The following is a 13,841-nucleotide window of genomic DNA, read 5'->3' as shown; positions in this document are numbered from 1 at the left end:
TGAAGTTCATGACCTTGGGTTTACTATAAATCCCATTTTTCATATGCACAAAACCAAACACACAGTAGCTTAAAGTTACAAAGAACAAATCCAGAGTCAGACTTCAGAGTTCTGCCCAAAAGTAGTACATTACACTGCCTATTTTTATTTATTTATTTATTTATTTATTTATTTATTTTATTTTATTTTTGACAGGCAGAGTGGACAGTGAGAGAGAGAGAGACAGAGAGAAAGGTCTTCCTTTGCCGTTGGTTCACCCTCCAATGGCCACCGCGGCTGGTGCGCTGCGGCTGGCGCACCGCGCTGATCTGATGGCAGGAGCCAGGTGCTTCTCCTGGTCTCCCAAGGGGTGCAGGGCCCAAGCACTTGGGCCATCCTCCACTGCACTCCCTGGCCACAGCAGAGAGCTGGCCTGGAAGAGGGGCAACCGGGACAGAATCCGGTGCCCTGACCAGGACTAGAACCCGGTGTGCCGGCGCCGCAAGGCGGAGGATTAGCCTAGTGAGCTGTGGTGCCGGCCTACACTGCCTATTAATGCTTTTTATGGTGTTTCTCCATGTTCAAGAGCAGCACTCTGGTCTGCTATCTCCAGACATAACAATTAGAACAGCAATTTCATGAATCAACGTCTATTTACTATCAATAAAAGTAGGTAGATTGAGTAAGCAATAGTGGGATGCAGAAAATCACAAGTCATCAAGCAACCATAATATACAATTAGAACAGAATATATCAGGGCCAGTTCAGTTTCATAGCAGGTAAAGCCACTGCCTGCAGTGCGGCATCACATATGGCTGCCAGTTCGAGTCCCAGCTACTCCACTTCCGATCTAGCTCTCTGCTATGGGCTGGGAAACCAGTACAAAATGGCCCAAGTCCTTGGGCCTCTGCATGCATGTGGGAGACCTGGAACAAGCTCCTGGCTCCTGGCTTTGGATCAGCTCAGCTCCGGCCGTTGCAGCCAATTGGGGAGTGAACCAGTGGATGGAAGAGACTTCTCTCTCTCTCTCAAAAAAAAAAAAAATTTTTTTTGAAAAAATCAACACATGAATAAGCTATTTTATTCTATATGAGATTAACCCTCACATGATCAATGGAGAAGAGGGCTGCTTTGGAGTTATGAAGCAGGCACCCAGAAAAACATGCTTGGCATGCCTAATAGTTCTTTAGCAAGTTTTTCTTGGGAATGAATAAATAAATGCATATGGAAAATAATCAGAAACATAGACAACATATGTTTTCCGCGAAGGAACTTAGGTTACTCAACCTCTTATTAGAGTGAAACATAAAAATAGAGTTGAGGAGGAAGGGACATTTTGTTTCTGCTATGACATGGAGAGGGAGCTTAGAAGTTACTACTCTGCCCTAGAAACAAGTAAAAGGCTGAACTGAAAAATAAGCCATTTTCCTTAGACCTGTCAGAGAAGCTACTTCAGAGTACTCCATCTCTTTCATCCTATTGGTTGTGCATCCTGCTCCTGGTTAGTTGGAGTTTAGACCAAGTGGAACAGTCATGAACCTAATTTCCAAGTCCACATCATGCCAATCACTCAATCTGACACAGTAGAGAAGCCAAACCCATGCCTATAGAGCAGCCATAACTCACCCTCTGGTGCCCAAGCTAGTCTAGTGTCTTGTCTCCAGCGAGCTTGTGCCAAAACCAGCAAAGTAGAAAAGCAGTCAAGCACCCAGGTTTTCAAACCAATCTACACTCTGCTTTCAAGGAAGCTGTAACACAGCTGGATGAGCAGGCAAGCTTCTCCCAGCCCGTTGACACCCAAAGCAGTCTAGCACCCCATCCCAAAGGAATTGGACCTTTAACCTAGCAGAGTATCAATGACCATAGTGCTCAAGCCCATGTGGCAACCAGTCCTCCAGAGAAACAGCTTTGGCTGATTCATATCGTCTCACCCATTGGCCCTAACAACTGTTATGCTCAACTTCTCTGGCATCTGAGCTGCAGAGACATACTGTATCCCTAAGTATTACAGTTAACACTGCACTGCTTTCTGATCCCCAGAGCCCAGGTGAAAGCTGCGTCCCGTCATTACTGTTTCTTTGCCAACTTGGGACCCGGGTTCATGGAGTTGACCACTGGTGTATTCCACCACTCCATGGTCCAAAGCCAACCCATAGGCAGTACCCACTCTCCTGGTGCCTGAGTTGCCACTAGACCTGGTTGACTCCAGAACTCGAATTGCAACTTTGACTGCTCCTCAGTATCTAAGCTTTTGGAGTACACTTCATTCCCATAAGTGCGCCAGTGTTGTGCCCATATTCCATGATTGGAGTCATAACTACATCACTGCCCCCTGGACCTATGCTACTGGAGAGTGCTTCAGAGTCACAATCTTCAGATTGATGTGATAGCTGATAACCCAATCCATGCCTTAGATAGTATATCTGTACCCATATCACAAATGCACACCATTCATGACATCAAGCCCAGACAACAGCCACTCTGAGCACCTGGAACACAGCATCACTGGTAGCATGTGGCTCAGATCAGAGCTAACACCTAGAATATCTTTCAACTACGTCTGCTCATGTAGGGAAAATGAGACCAGGAGGATCCCAAGAATTTTTGCTACTAAGAACTCCAACAATCTACCTTGCCTCCACTGATACCAACTCCTGCAATTTAGGATAATTTCTGATACTAATTATAAATTTAAAAAATCTTCCTGAAGTCTATAATACTGTGACCACCAGTAACAAGAATCAATGTCATTTTTCCAACCAACACCCTAGGATCCATGTGCAGGTGAAAAACTTTGTCTACAAAAGCCACTCTATAAAATTAAAAACTCTTTCAGTAGATGCAAAGACTGAAGAAACACTAAAAAGCAAGGAAAAATTATGCCACCAAAAGAAGATGACAATTCTCCATTAACTAACCACAAAGAAAATTCACAGATTGCTTGAAAAGGAACTAAAAAATAATAATCTTAAGAAACTCAGTGGGAGCCAAGAGAACTCAAATACAGAAATAAATGAAATAATGAGAATGATGTATGATCCGAATGAAAAAATTAACAGAGGTACTATATAAAAAGAAATAAACAGAAATTTTGGAGCAGAAAAATTCAATGAGTGAAATAAAAATAGAATGAAGAACATCAACAATAGATTAGATAAATCAAAAGAAAGCATTTTTGAATTTAAAAACAAGTCTTGGAATAATAGGGTTAGAGGAGAACCTTCCCTGCACCAAAAAAAAAAAAAAAAAGAAAAAGAAAGAACGAAGAAGGTCTATGGAGTTTATGGGACATCAATAAGCAAATAACTGTTATCGTAGGAGAATTGAAGAAGGAAAAGACACAGAAAAAGTTTAGAGAAAGCTTATTTAATAAAATAATTGCCATAAACTTCCCAAGTCTTGGGAAATGTATGGACATTCAGACCTATGAAGCTCAAAAGCTTCCAAAGACGTCCTCTCCAAGACACACAATTATACCCAAACTGTCAAAAATCAAAGACAAAGAGAAATTCTAAAAGCAGCAAACGTGTCAAGTTGCCCATAAGGGAATCCTCATTAGATCATCAGCAGGCTTTGCAGTGGAAGAGAATGTGTTTTCTACTTTTATCTATTTTCATAATAGTAATTATTATCTTTTACTTCCAGTTGAAGCTGTCTCTTAAGCATTTTTATAAGAATGATGATTACTGTCATAAAGACTTCTGGTAGATATAAATTCATAAACAGGGGCAGGTGCTGTGGCATAGTAGGCCACTCCACTCCATATGGGCACCAGTTCATATCCTGGATGCTCCTCTTCCAATCCAGCTGTCTCCTTGTGGCCTGAGAAAGCAGTGGAAAGATGGCCCAGGTGCTTGGGCCCCTGTACCTGTGTGGGAGACCCAGAGGAGGCTCCTGGCTCCTGGGTTTGGATCAACTCAGCTCCGCTGTTGTGGACATTTGGAGAGTGAACCAGCACATGGAAGATCTTTCTCTCAGTCTCCCCTTCTCTATCTGTAACTCTACCTTTCAAATAAATAAATAAAGTAAAATCTTTTAAAAAATTCATAAACAAGTTCTGAGTACTCCATTGCTAAAATAGTGGTATGTTCCTCTTCCAAAATTCTAGTAAAGGATAAAAGTCAAAATTTTGAAAAAACAACTAAAACTATAAGTTATTCAAGAATGCATAATATGGAAAGATGTAAATTGTGGCAACAAAAATATAAATTGTAGTGGAGAGGTTTAAGAGTAGAGTATTTGTATGTGACAGAAGTTGTAGTGTCCCACATTGTGGCGCAGCCATGTTAAGCCACCCCCTGAGATGTCATCATCCTATGTGAGCACCAGTTCAAGTCCTGGCTGCTTCACGTCCCATTCAGTTCCCTGCCAATGCACCTGGGGAAGCAGCAGAAGATGGTACAAGTACTGGGGCCTCTGCTACTCACATGGGAGACCTGGATGGAATTCCAGGCTCTTGGCCTCATTCAGAAGCCCTGGCCATTGTGGCCAGTTGGAGAGTGAACCAAAGGATGAAATCTCTGCCCCCCTCTTTCTCTCTCCCTCCCCCATGTCCCCTTCTCACTCTGTAACTGCCTTTCAAATAAATAAGTAAATCTAAAACAAAGTTTAGTAAAACTATAATATCTTTATATGTATGCCCCGTTTACAATCATGCATGCAATTATAAGAAACACAAATGAGCACAAAAAAGGAAATCGAAACTTAACACTACAGAAAATCAACAAACCACAAAGGTAAACCAAAGAGAGGAACAAAGGATCTACAAAACAACGAGAATACAATTAGCAAAATAGGGGAACTAAGCCTTACTTAATAATAATCTTGAATATAATGTATTAAACTCTCCAACCAAAATTCATAGAGTGGTTAAATGGATGAAAACAACAACAAGCCAAGATCTAACTAATCCAAATATATATTATCAATAAAAGATTTACTTCAGCTTTTAGAACACACATTAGCTGAAAATGTAAGGATGTAAACAGTGATCAAAAGAATGGTTATATTTATATCAGATAAAATAGACTTCAAGTCAAAAGCTGTTACAAGCTATCAAGAGTCAATATTTAAAGATTGAGAGGTTAATTCATGAAGATGACATAGCAATATAAAATATGTATGCTCCCAACCTCAAAACACCTAAATACTCATATACAAAAGAGGTATTAATGAACAAAAAAGAAATATATATATATATATAGCAACACAATAATAGTAGGAGATTTCAATACCCCACTTTCAACAATGGATAGATTAAACAGACAGAAAATTAACAAGGAAATACTGGACTTATACTGCACTTTAGACGAAGTGAATCTGAAATACATATTTAGAACTTTCTATCCAACCAAAGCACAATAAACATTCTTTTATATTGTACATGCAGCATGTGGGATAGACCATAAGGTAGGCCACAAGACAAATCTTAATACATTTATGAAATTTGAAATCATATCTAGTATTGTTTCCAACAACAATGGTATGAGACCAAAGAATCCTGGAAAATTCACAAATGTGGAAGTTGAACAACCAAAGGGCCAATAGAAAAAATCCAAAAGGAAATTTAAAAATATATTGAGATAAACAGCAAGAAAGTACAATATTCCAAAATCTATGAGTTATAGCAGAATCTGTTCTAAGAGAGAAATCTATAGTAGAAATGACTACGTTAATAAAGAAGATCCCAAATAAATAACCTAACATTATATCTCAAGTAGTTAAAAAATGAAGGACAAAATAAGCCCAAAGTTAGCAAAGGGGAGGATTAATAAATATCAGACTAGAAACAAACCAAATATGGAACAGAAAAACTGTAGGAAAAACTGCAACAGTCATTTCTGTGAAAAAGTCAACAAAATTGACCAACTCCTAGCTAGACCAACTAAGAAACAAAAAGAGAAGACACAAATAAATAAAATCAGAAATGAAAGTAGAGATGTTAGGTAAGAAGGTAAACAAGAGTCAGTATGTGTTGAGGGAGGGCAGGACATGCAGTTTGTGTGGTTGAACGAGGGAATAAACATAACAGCATGCTTTGGAAGGAGGCAAGCATTTACACATCAGCACTCCTACTCATGTCTGATAACCTTGTAAGTCAGTCCCAGTGCTCCCCTGGAGATACCTCAGACCTTCCTTGCCTGGTGCTGGGGCAGGGAGGTGGGGTGGAGTGGAAGTGGAGGGAAAACGCTAGTAGGTCTAACACTGTGCTGATAAAATTCCAGGAGGAATTACTTTTTTTCATAAAGACTTTTACTTTTTACTCATTTTGTTAATTTCCAAAGTAATGCACACCTATTGGCATAAATTAAGCAATACATATATCAAATAAAAAGTGAAATCGCCTTTCATTTTCTGCCCTCAATCTCACTCCATAAATGTGGCCATTTTTTTTTATAATTTGGCACCTATGTTTCAGACCTTTTGTGACATGTACAGAAGTACATAAATTTCATTTTTTAAATTTTATTTAAGTTATACAACTTTGATGTATTTCATATATACAGATTTAGGAACATAAGTGATACTTCCTACCCCACCCTCCCTCCTGCCAAGAAGAATCCTTCTTCCTCCTCCATTTGCACTCTTAATTTTTACCATGATTCCATGCCTGGAGAGCCCTCAGGCCAACAATAATCCCAAAGAAGAGGGAGGGAGAAGGAGAAATGGTGCATCCATAGCCATAAAAACTTCAGTCTGAATGCTAAGAGACCTGCCTAGCTTGCCAGGTGTATTCTCTTCATTAAACATCCCTAGCCTGCTTAGTCTGAAATTCTTTTCTTTCTTGTTTTTAAAGAACCTCTCTATCAGCCATCTCCAGTATCAGAGACATTAGAACAGATGTCTCAGAAGTAAAAAAGGTCATAAGGTACAAGTAGATATTGACAAATTGGACAATCTAGAGGAAATGGATGAATTCTTAGAATCATGGGCAATTTATAGAATCAAAAGGAAAAAGATATCTGAAAATTTTCAACTACTATCAAATCGAACAACAATCCATGAGCAAAAATAAAATAAAAATCCATGAGCAAAAGAAGAATAAAAAGGTCAGAAAACATTTTGAACTGAATGGAAATGTGGAACACAAAGTAGTACTTAGAGGAAAATTAACCATGACTAAATCAGAAAAGAAAAGGCCTCAAGTTAGAACCTTAAACTTCTACATTAAAAACTAGAAAAAGAAAAGCAAATTAAACTCAAATTAAGCAAAAGTTGTGATGAGCAACTTTGTGTCAATAAAGTTATTTTAGATGAAAGAGAAAAAATCATAGAATGCTTGCCAAAACTCACTCAGGAAGTATATTAGAGGAGTGGTGTTTGGTTTAGTGTTTAAGATGCCTACATCATGTATCAGAGGGCATGGAACTCAATGATTGGCTCCAGCTCCTGACACTTCCTACTAATGTAGACTCTGGGAGGCAGTGATGATGGCTCAGGTAATTGGGTTTCTGCCACCAACATGAGAGACCTTTGGATTAAATTCCTGGCTTTGGCCTAGGCCAGCCTCAGCCATTGCCAGAATTCAGAAAGAACCAGTGAATCTGAGCTCCTTCCCTGTCTCCTAAAATTATTTTTAAAAAAGTTTATACTCCTAAAAATGGCTTGTAAACTCTTAAAAGAAATATACAATGGAATGACTCAACACATATTTAAAACTTGAACTTCTAGCTTAAAACCTTCTCACAGAAAAACAGGCCCAAATAACTTCTCTGGGGGAATTCTACCAAATATCTAAGATGCAAAAAACATTATCAACCCTAAACAAAGTGATTCAGAGAATTGCAAAGGAAACAGAACTATTTCTCAGTATATTCTATGATAGGGCACTAATCTAATAACAAAATATGGCAAAGAAAGAGCAAGAAAACCACAAGCTGATGTCCCTCATCAACATACATACTGTCAAAGTTCCTAAACAACTGGAAGTCTTAGTCAGTTTCCTTAATGGTTAGAAAAGAGTTGCACCTTAAGTTTTCCCCTTACAGTTTTAATTGATTTATATACCAAGAGGAGCTTCATCTTTTAAAATTATTTCAGAATTTGGATATATTTTTCAAACTCGAAGACATTTTTGTTACTGTCTTAGTGAAGTTCAATAAACATGAAGAAATTGCCTATTCAGAGATCACAGCCCAATGAACTTTCACACACTGAACACACCGTTTAAGCAGAAGAAGCATCACCAGCACCAAGCCCCTCTGTGTAAACTTGCAGGCACTACTCATCCCTCTAGTAGTAATGAGGATTCTGACTTTTAATAATAAAGATTAGTTTTAAGGTATTAAGTTTTTCAATTTTTTTTAAAAAGGCAGAATTATATATAGAGAGAGAGACAGAAAGAGAGTCAGGGAGAGATAGAAAGAGACAGAAAGAAATATCTTCTATCTCCTTATCTGCTGGTTCTTCCCCAAGTGCCTGCAACAGTAAGGGCCAGGTCAAAGCCAGTAACCAAGAACTCCATCTGAATCTCCTGTGTTTGTGACAAGGACCCAAATATTTGGGCCGTTAACCACTGTCACCAGGATGCCCATTAGGACGAAGCTGGATTGGAAGTGGAGGTAAGACTCGATCCCAGATATTCTGATGTAGGATGTGGGCACCCCAAACAATTTCTTAATTTACTGAACCACAATGTCCACCACCAGTCAATTTTGGTTTTTTGTTTGTTTGTTTGTTTGTTTCAAAGATTCATTTGAAAGTCAGATTTACACAGAGAGAGAAGGAGGGGCAGAGAGAGACAGAGGTCTTCCATCCACTGGTTCACTCCGCATTTGGCCACAATGGCTGGAGCTGTGCCGATCCCAAGTGAGGAGCCTCCTCTGGGTCTCCCATGCAGGAGCAGGGTACAAAGTTCTTGAGCCATCTTCTACAGTTTTCCCTGGATTTGAGTCCAAGCTTCAGGGCCATGATTCCAGTTTTCCGCTAATGCATATTCTGGGAGATAGTAGTGGTGGCTCAAGTAATCGGGTTCCTGCAACCTACATGGGAAACCTGCATTGAATTCCAGGTTTCAGTCTCAGCCTAGTCCCAGCCACTGTTAACATTTGGGAAGTGAACAAGTAGATGGGATAATTTATCTATCTATCTATCTATCTCCTCTCTCTCTGTCTTGCAATTTTTTTTAAATCATAGGTGCTTATTTCATAACATAATGGTTTATCATTAATGTGAGTCTATTTTTTTAATTATGTTTGCTGACAAAATTTTACAACAGCCTTTTCTTTAAAAAATATTTATTTATTTATTTTAAAGTCAGAGTTCTTGAGAGAGGAGAGACAGAGACAAAGAGAGAAATCTTCCATCCACTGGTTCACTCCCCAAATGCCCACAGTGGCCAAGACTGGGCCAGAATGAAGCCAGAAACCAGGAGCCAGGAGCTACACCTGAGTTTCTACATGGGTGCAGGGACCCAAGAAACTGGGCTATCTTTAAATGCTTTTTCCTAGGTCATTAGCAGGAAACTGTATTGGAAGTGGAGCAGCCAGGACTTGAACCAGTGCTCATTTGGGATGCAGGCATTGCAGGCAGTGACTACCTACTACGCCACAACACTGGCCCCTACAACAGACTTTTCATATGTTGTTGGACCATGATGATTTTTCCTTGGAATGTGGTTTGAAGTGTCTTGATATTTACTTGTGCTAATTTTAGCACAATCTTAACTTGAGTCTTCTATATCAAAGAATATTTTTTGGTCTTTTGTCTATTTTATGAGAGTGATTCTAGTTGAAACTGCTTAATATATTTTGTAAGTCCTTTTAGCTAAACCTCATAAATGGCAATCTATCCCATTTTTCTGAGGGATAGTAAATGATTGACAATCTACTCTCAATACCTTCATAGATATTAATAGTCAAGTTTCCTCAGAAAAGTAGAATAAATAGGATGTGGCGGGAGAGAGAGAGAGAGAGAGAGAGAGAGAGAGAGAAAGAGAGAGAGAACTTCAAGGAATTATGGTAGTATGGTAAATCCAAAATCTGCGAGGTAGATTATAAAGCTGGAAACCCAGGGAAATAAATCCAAATTCTGCCTCCTGGTAGAATTTGTTCCTGTGTTGAGAGAAGGAGGTCAGTCTTTATTCTCTTCAGAGTTTTCAACTGGTTGGATGAGTCCCATTGTGGAAGGAATCAACATTGTGGGAGGAAATTTACTTTAATCAAAATCCAACTATTCAATTTCATTGAGAAAAACACCTTCACAGAAACATAGAGAATAATGGATCAGATACTTGGCACTTTGGCCCTGCCAAATGTACACGTATAATCAGCCCTCATGGGTGGATCTCACTGTCCTGGCAGGAAGGACTACCTGTCCTGAAGACATTAAACAGTGGTGGGCTCAGGACGGTACACGTTTCAAAAACTGAGAAAATATTTTTTTTAAAAAAAAGGTTTAAGCATGATCATAAGGACAATGTGAACATAGCAGCCTACACTTTAAAGATTTATTTGAAATGCAGACTGTCTCACACACACACACACAGAGAGAGAGAGAGAGAGAGAGAGAGAGAGAGAGAGAGAAAGAGATCTTCCATCCACGGTTTCATTTTGCAAATAGTCACAATGGCCAGGGTTGGAGCAGGCAGAAGTGTGGAGCCAGGAGCGCTATCTGGGTCACCCATGTGAGTGGCAGGGACCCAAACACTTGGGCCCTCTTCCACTGCTTTCCCATTCTTATTAGCTGGAAGCTGGATTGAAGTGAAGCAGCAAGGATGCTGGCATTGCAAATGGTGGCTTATCCCACTGTGTCACAACACTGGTCTCTTATAAATTGTTTACTAAAAGTATTTATTTATTTATTTGAAAGGTAGAAAGACAGGGAGACACAAGTACACACGCACACACACACACACAGGTTTATCGTTCATCTGCTGGTTTACTCCCCAAATGCCTCCAACATCAGGGACTGGACCAGACTGAAGCCTTGGCAAGGACCCAAACATTTAGGCCATCTTCTGCTGCCTTCTGAGTCACGTTAACAAGGAGATGGATTGGAAGCAGAGAAGATGCGACTTGAACCAGTGTTCCAATATGGGTATGCAGATGTCCCAAACAGTGACTTAACCTGCAGCTCCACAGCGCCCACACCAGCATAAATAGTTTTAAAATGTAAATAAGAGTTGTGGTATTATCTTCCACAATGGATTGTCTTCAAGTAGCCTATGATTTTTTTTTACCTGAATGATGCAGGGGTTTTTAAAAATCAGCACTGGTATAAATAAGTAAGGTATGTCTTAGTTTAAACAATTTGGTAAAGTAATGCCTATCATATTGATTTGTATCATCATTCTAAACTTGATTTTCTATTTAATTATTCTATTCAGCTTTACTTGGCCATATACTTTAATTTCAATTTTCTTGAAATCCAACAGTTTAATCAAGCAATGATCTAGAAAGTCATCTAACTCTTGGGACATTCAACTCTTTATGACATATAAGTGATTCTTTTAGAATATATGTAACACCCTTTTGTTTTAGTATTTTCTGAGTTGTATTTCTTAAATAAAGTTTTTCAAAGAAGTCTAAGATTAAATCCTAGTTGAGCAATTGACATTTTTCTATTATATTTTAGGAAAACTACAGTCTTCTGTTAACAAGAGGAAATGCATGTGTTTCATGCAACTGAGTTCATTGTTATTTGGAATTCAGTCTGAGAAATAGCTGGTATCAATATTTGCTTTGTCCTTCAATTTCACCTTTGTGTATACAATAGTGGAAAAATGCCTTATCCTGGACCTCAGTTTTGGTTTACATTTGGTCTCCTAAAATTTCTTGTAATAGTTTTCTTTGGCATCCAAAGTCTATGTAAGTCACAGTTTATGTTCCTACTCAACGAATAATTATATGTCACCACATTTCCATAGTCCTTGCCAACATTTTTCCTTTCAGTGGTCCTGGAAAGTAGTTTTGTTCTGAGTGTGTTTGCTTGCCAAGGGCATTCATTACCAAGACTTGGTAAAGACTCTGATTGGGCCACATTTTCTTCAGCTGGTTCCACTCAGACTCAAGACCTTGACTAGCTCAGTTGGTTTGTTTGCTTAAATCCAGGATTCTTGTTTTTCCTCCATTATGTACTTCCATGATCTGGAAAGCTTTAGGACACTTTTTTTAATCAACCATGCGATCTTCTGAAAAGCAGAAGTATAGCCAAAATAACTTTACTTGTTGAAAAACAGAATAACATACATTAAAAGCTCAGAATTTGGACTCTAGGACCAGACATATGGGTTTGATTCCTGGCCCCACAATTTACTAACTTCTCCATGCCCTTGTTACCTGGCCTTAAAATGGGGAAACTAACAATTACCTAACTTAAATGGTAGCTATAAGTGTATTAGTCCACCCCTACCCCCACTTATGCAAAAAGGGTGCATTCCAAGATCCCCAGTATGTGACTAAAACCACAATTCACTGAATTTATATATATATATATACATATATATAATATTTTTGCTGCACGAAAATACTTATTATAATGTTAAATGTATTGGGCAGAGCACAGTAAGGGAATTAATAATTTACTATAGATCTTAGCAACCCCAGCATATGATCGCTTTTCTTTTGTTAAGAAAACAGGTAAAGAACCTGTAACCTTTCACTTGAAGGAAGTACTTTATGGCTTTACTTTGGTGTGTCTGAATTGCCAGCATCCTATTCATGTACTTTGAGATCATTACTAGGATAAAAAAAAATGGATATTCAGACAAAAGCATTGGAATACCATGACAGTAGATCTGATAGAGATGGCTACTACAGGACTAATGGGAAGATAGTGTCTATACTGCAGATAAACTGAACAAACATATGATCCACATTGCAGGAAGGACTGAGCAGAACAGTTTTATGTTTCATCATCCTACTCAGAACAGAATGCAATTTAAAATTGATAAATTGTTTACTTCTGGGATTTCCCATTTAATATTTTTAGACTATAATCGACTACAGGTAGGTGAAACTTCATCAGGTAAACCATAAATAAGGGAGGACTACTCTAACACATGATACACAATAAGTGCTGATTGTTGTTCAGTGCTATATACGCTCCACTTTGGAGTAAGTGGTTCAGTAAATTAACTCTTTCACATATGTAGTAACTTTGTAGTAGGTAGTTGAACTATCCAATGGGGTGCTGCAATTTTCATAATTTCTTTAAATTCAAAGGATTTAAATTCAGATACATCACTTGGTGCCTTTCCAAGGAATAAATATGGATCATGCATTTAAGATGTCTAAATTATTCAAGTAAAATGATAACTTTTAAAATCATTAATTCCAGATTAACATATTTCATCAATTTAAAGACACTTCTTTTTCATTTTAACATCTCTGATATTAGGATACATTTTACAATCTGCAATTTTAATCACAGTAAGCCAGGCCTGGCCTAAGCATTCTTAAGCTCAATCATAGCTTTCATATTCTCATCAATTGAACTGAATTAAATACCTTAATACTCGATGTATTGAGTTCAACTGACTTTTTAAATGTCTTTTAAATGATTACAGTATAGCAACTTTAAAACAAAAAAGTTGTGCATGCAGGAAACCATGGAAACAGAGTAGTTGGATATACATTTGATGCTACAGAAGCAGATATTCATCTTTGAAGAGATAAGTCACTATTTCTTTTTTTTTTTCTTAGAAAACAACAACCAGACCCTCTATGGGACCTAAGAAAGGATGGATAGTATTTGCAAGTATTAAAAGTTATTATGTGTTTTGTCCCTGAAACACATGTAACCATCCATGGATACTTTCTGGTAAAGTCTGTCATCTGGGGAAAAATCTTGAATATTGGAAAAATCTTTAAAGAAATATCATGTCCTCACCCCTTCAGTGACACATAAGGCAAATATTTAGT

Source organism: Lepus europaeus, chromosome 2 (assembly GCF_033115175.1).
Source record: "Lepus europaeus isolate LE1 chromosome 2, mLepTim1.pri, whole genome shotgun sequence".
Taxonomy (NCBI): Eukaryota; Metazoa; Chordata; class Mammalia; order Lagomorpha; family Leporidae; genus Lepus; species Lepus europaeus.
The sequence above is the reverse complement of the archived record's forward strand: the minus strand, read 5'-3'. Positions refer to the sequence as shown.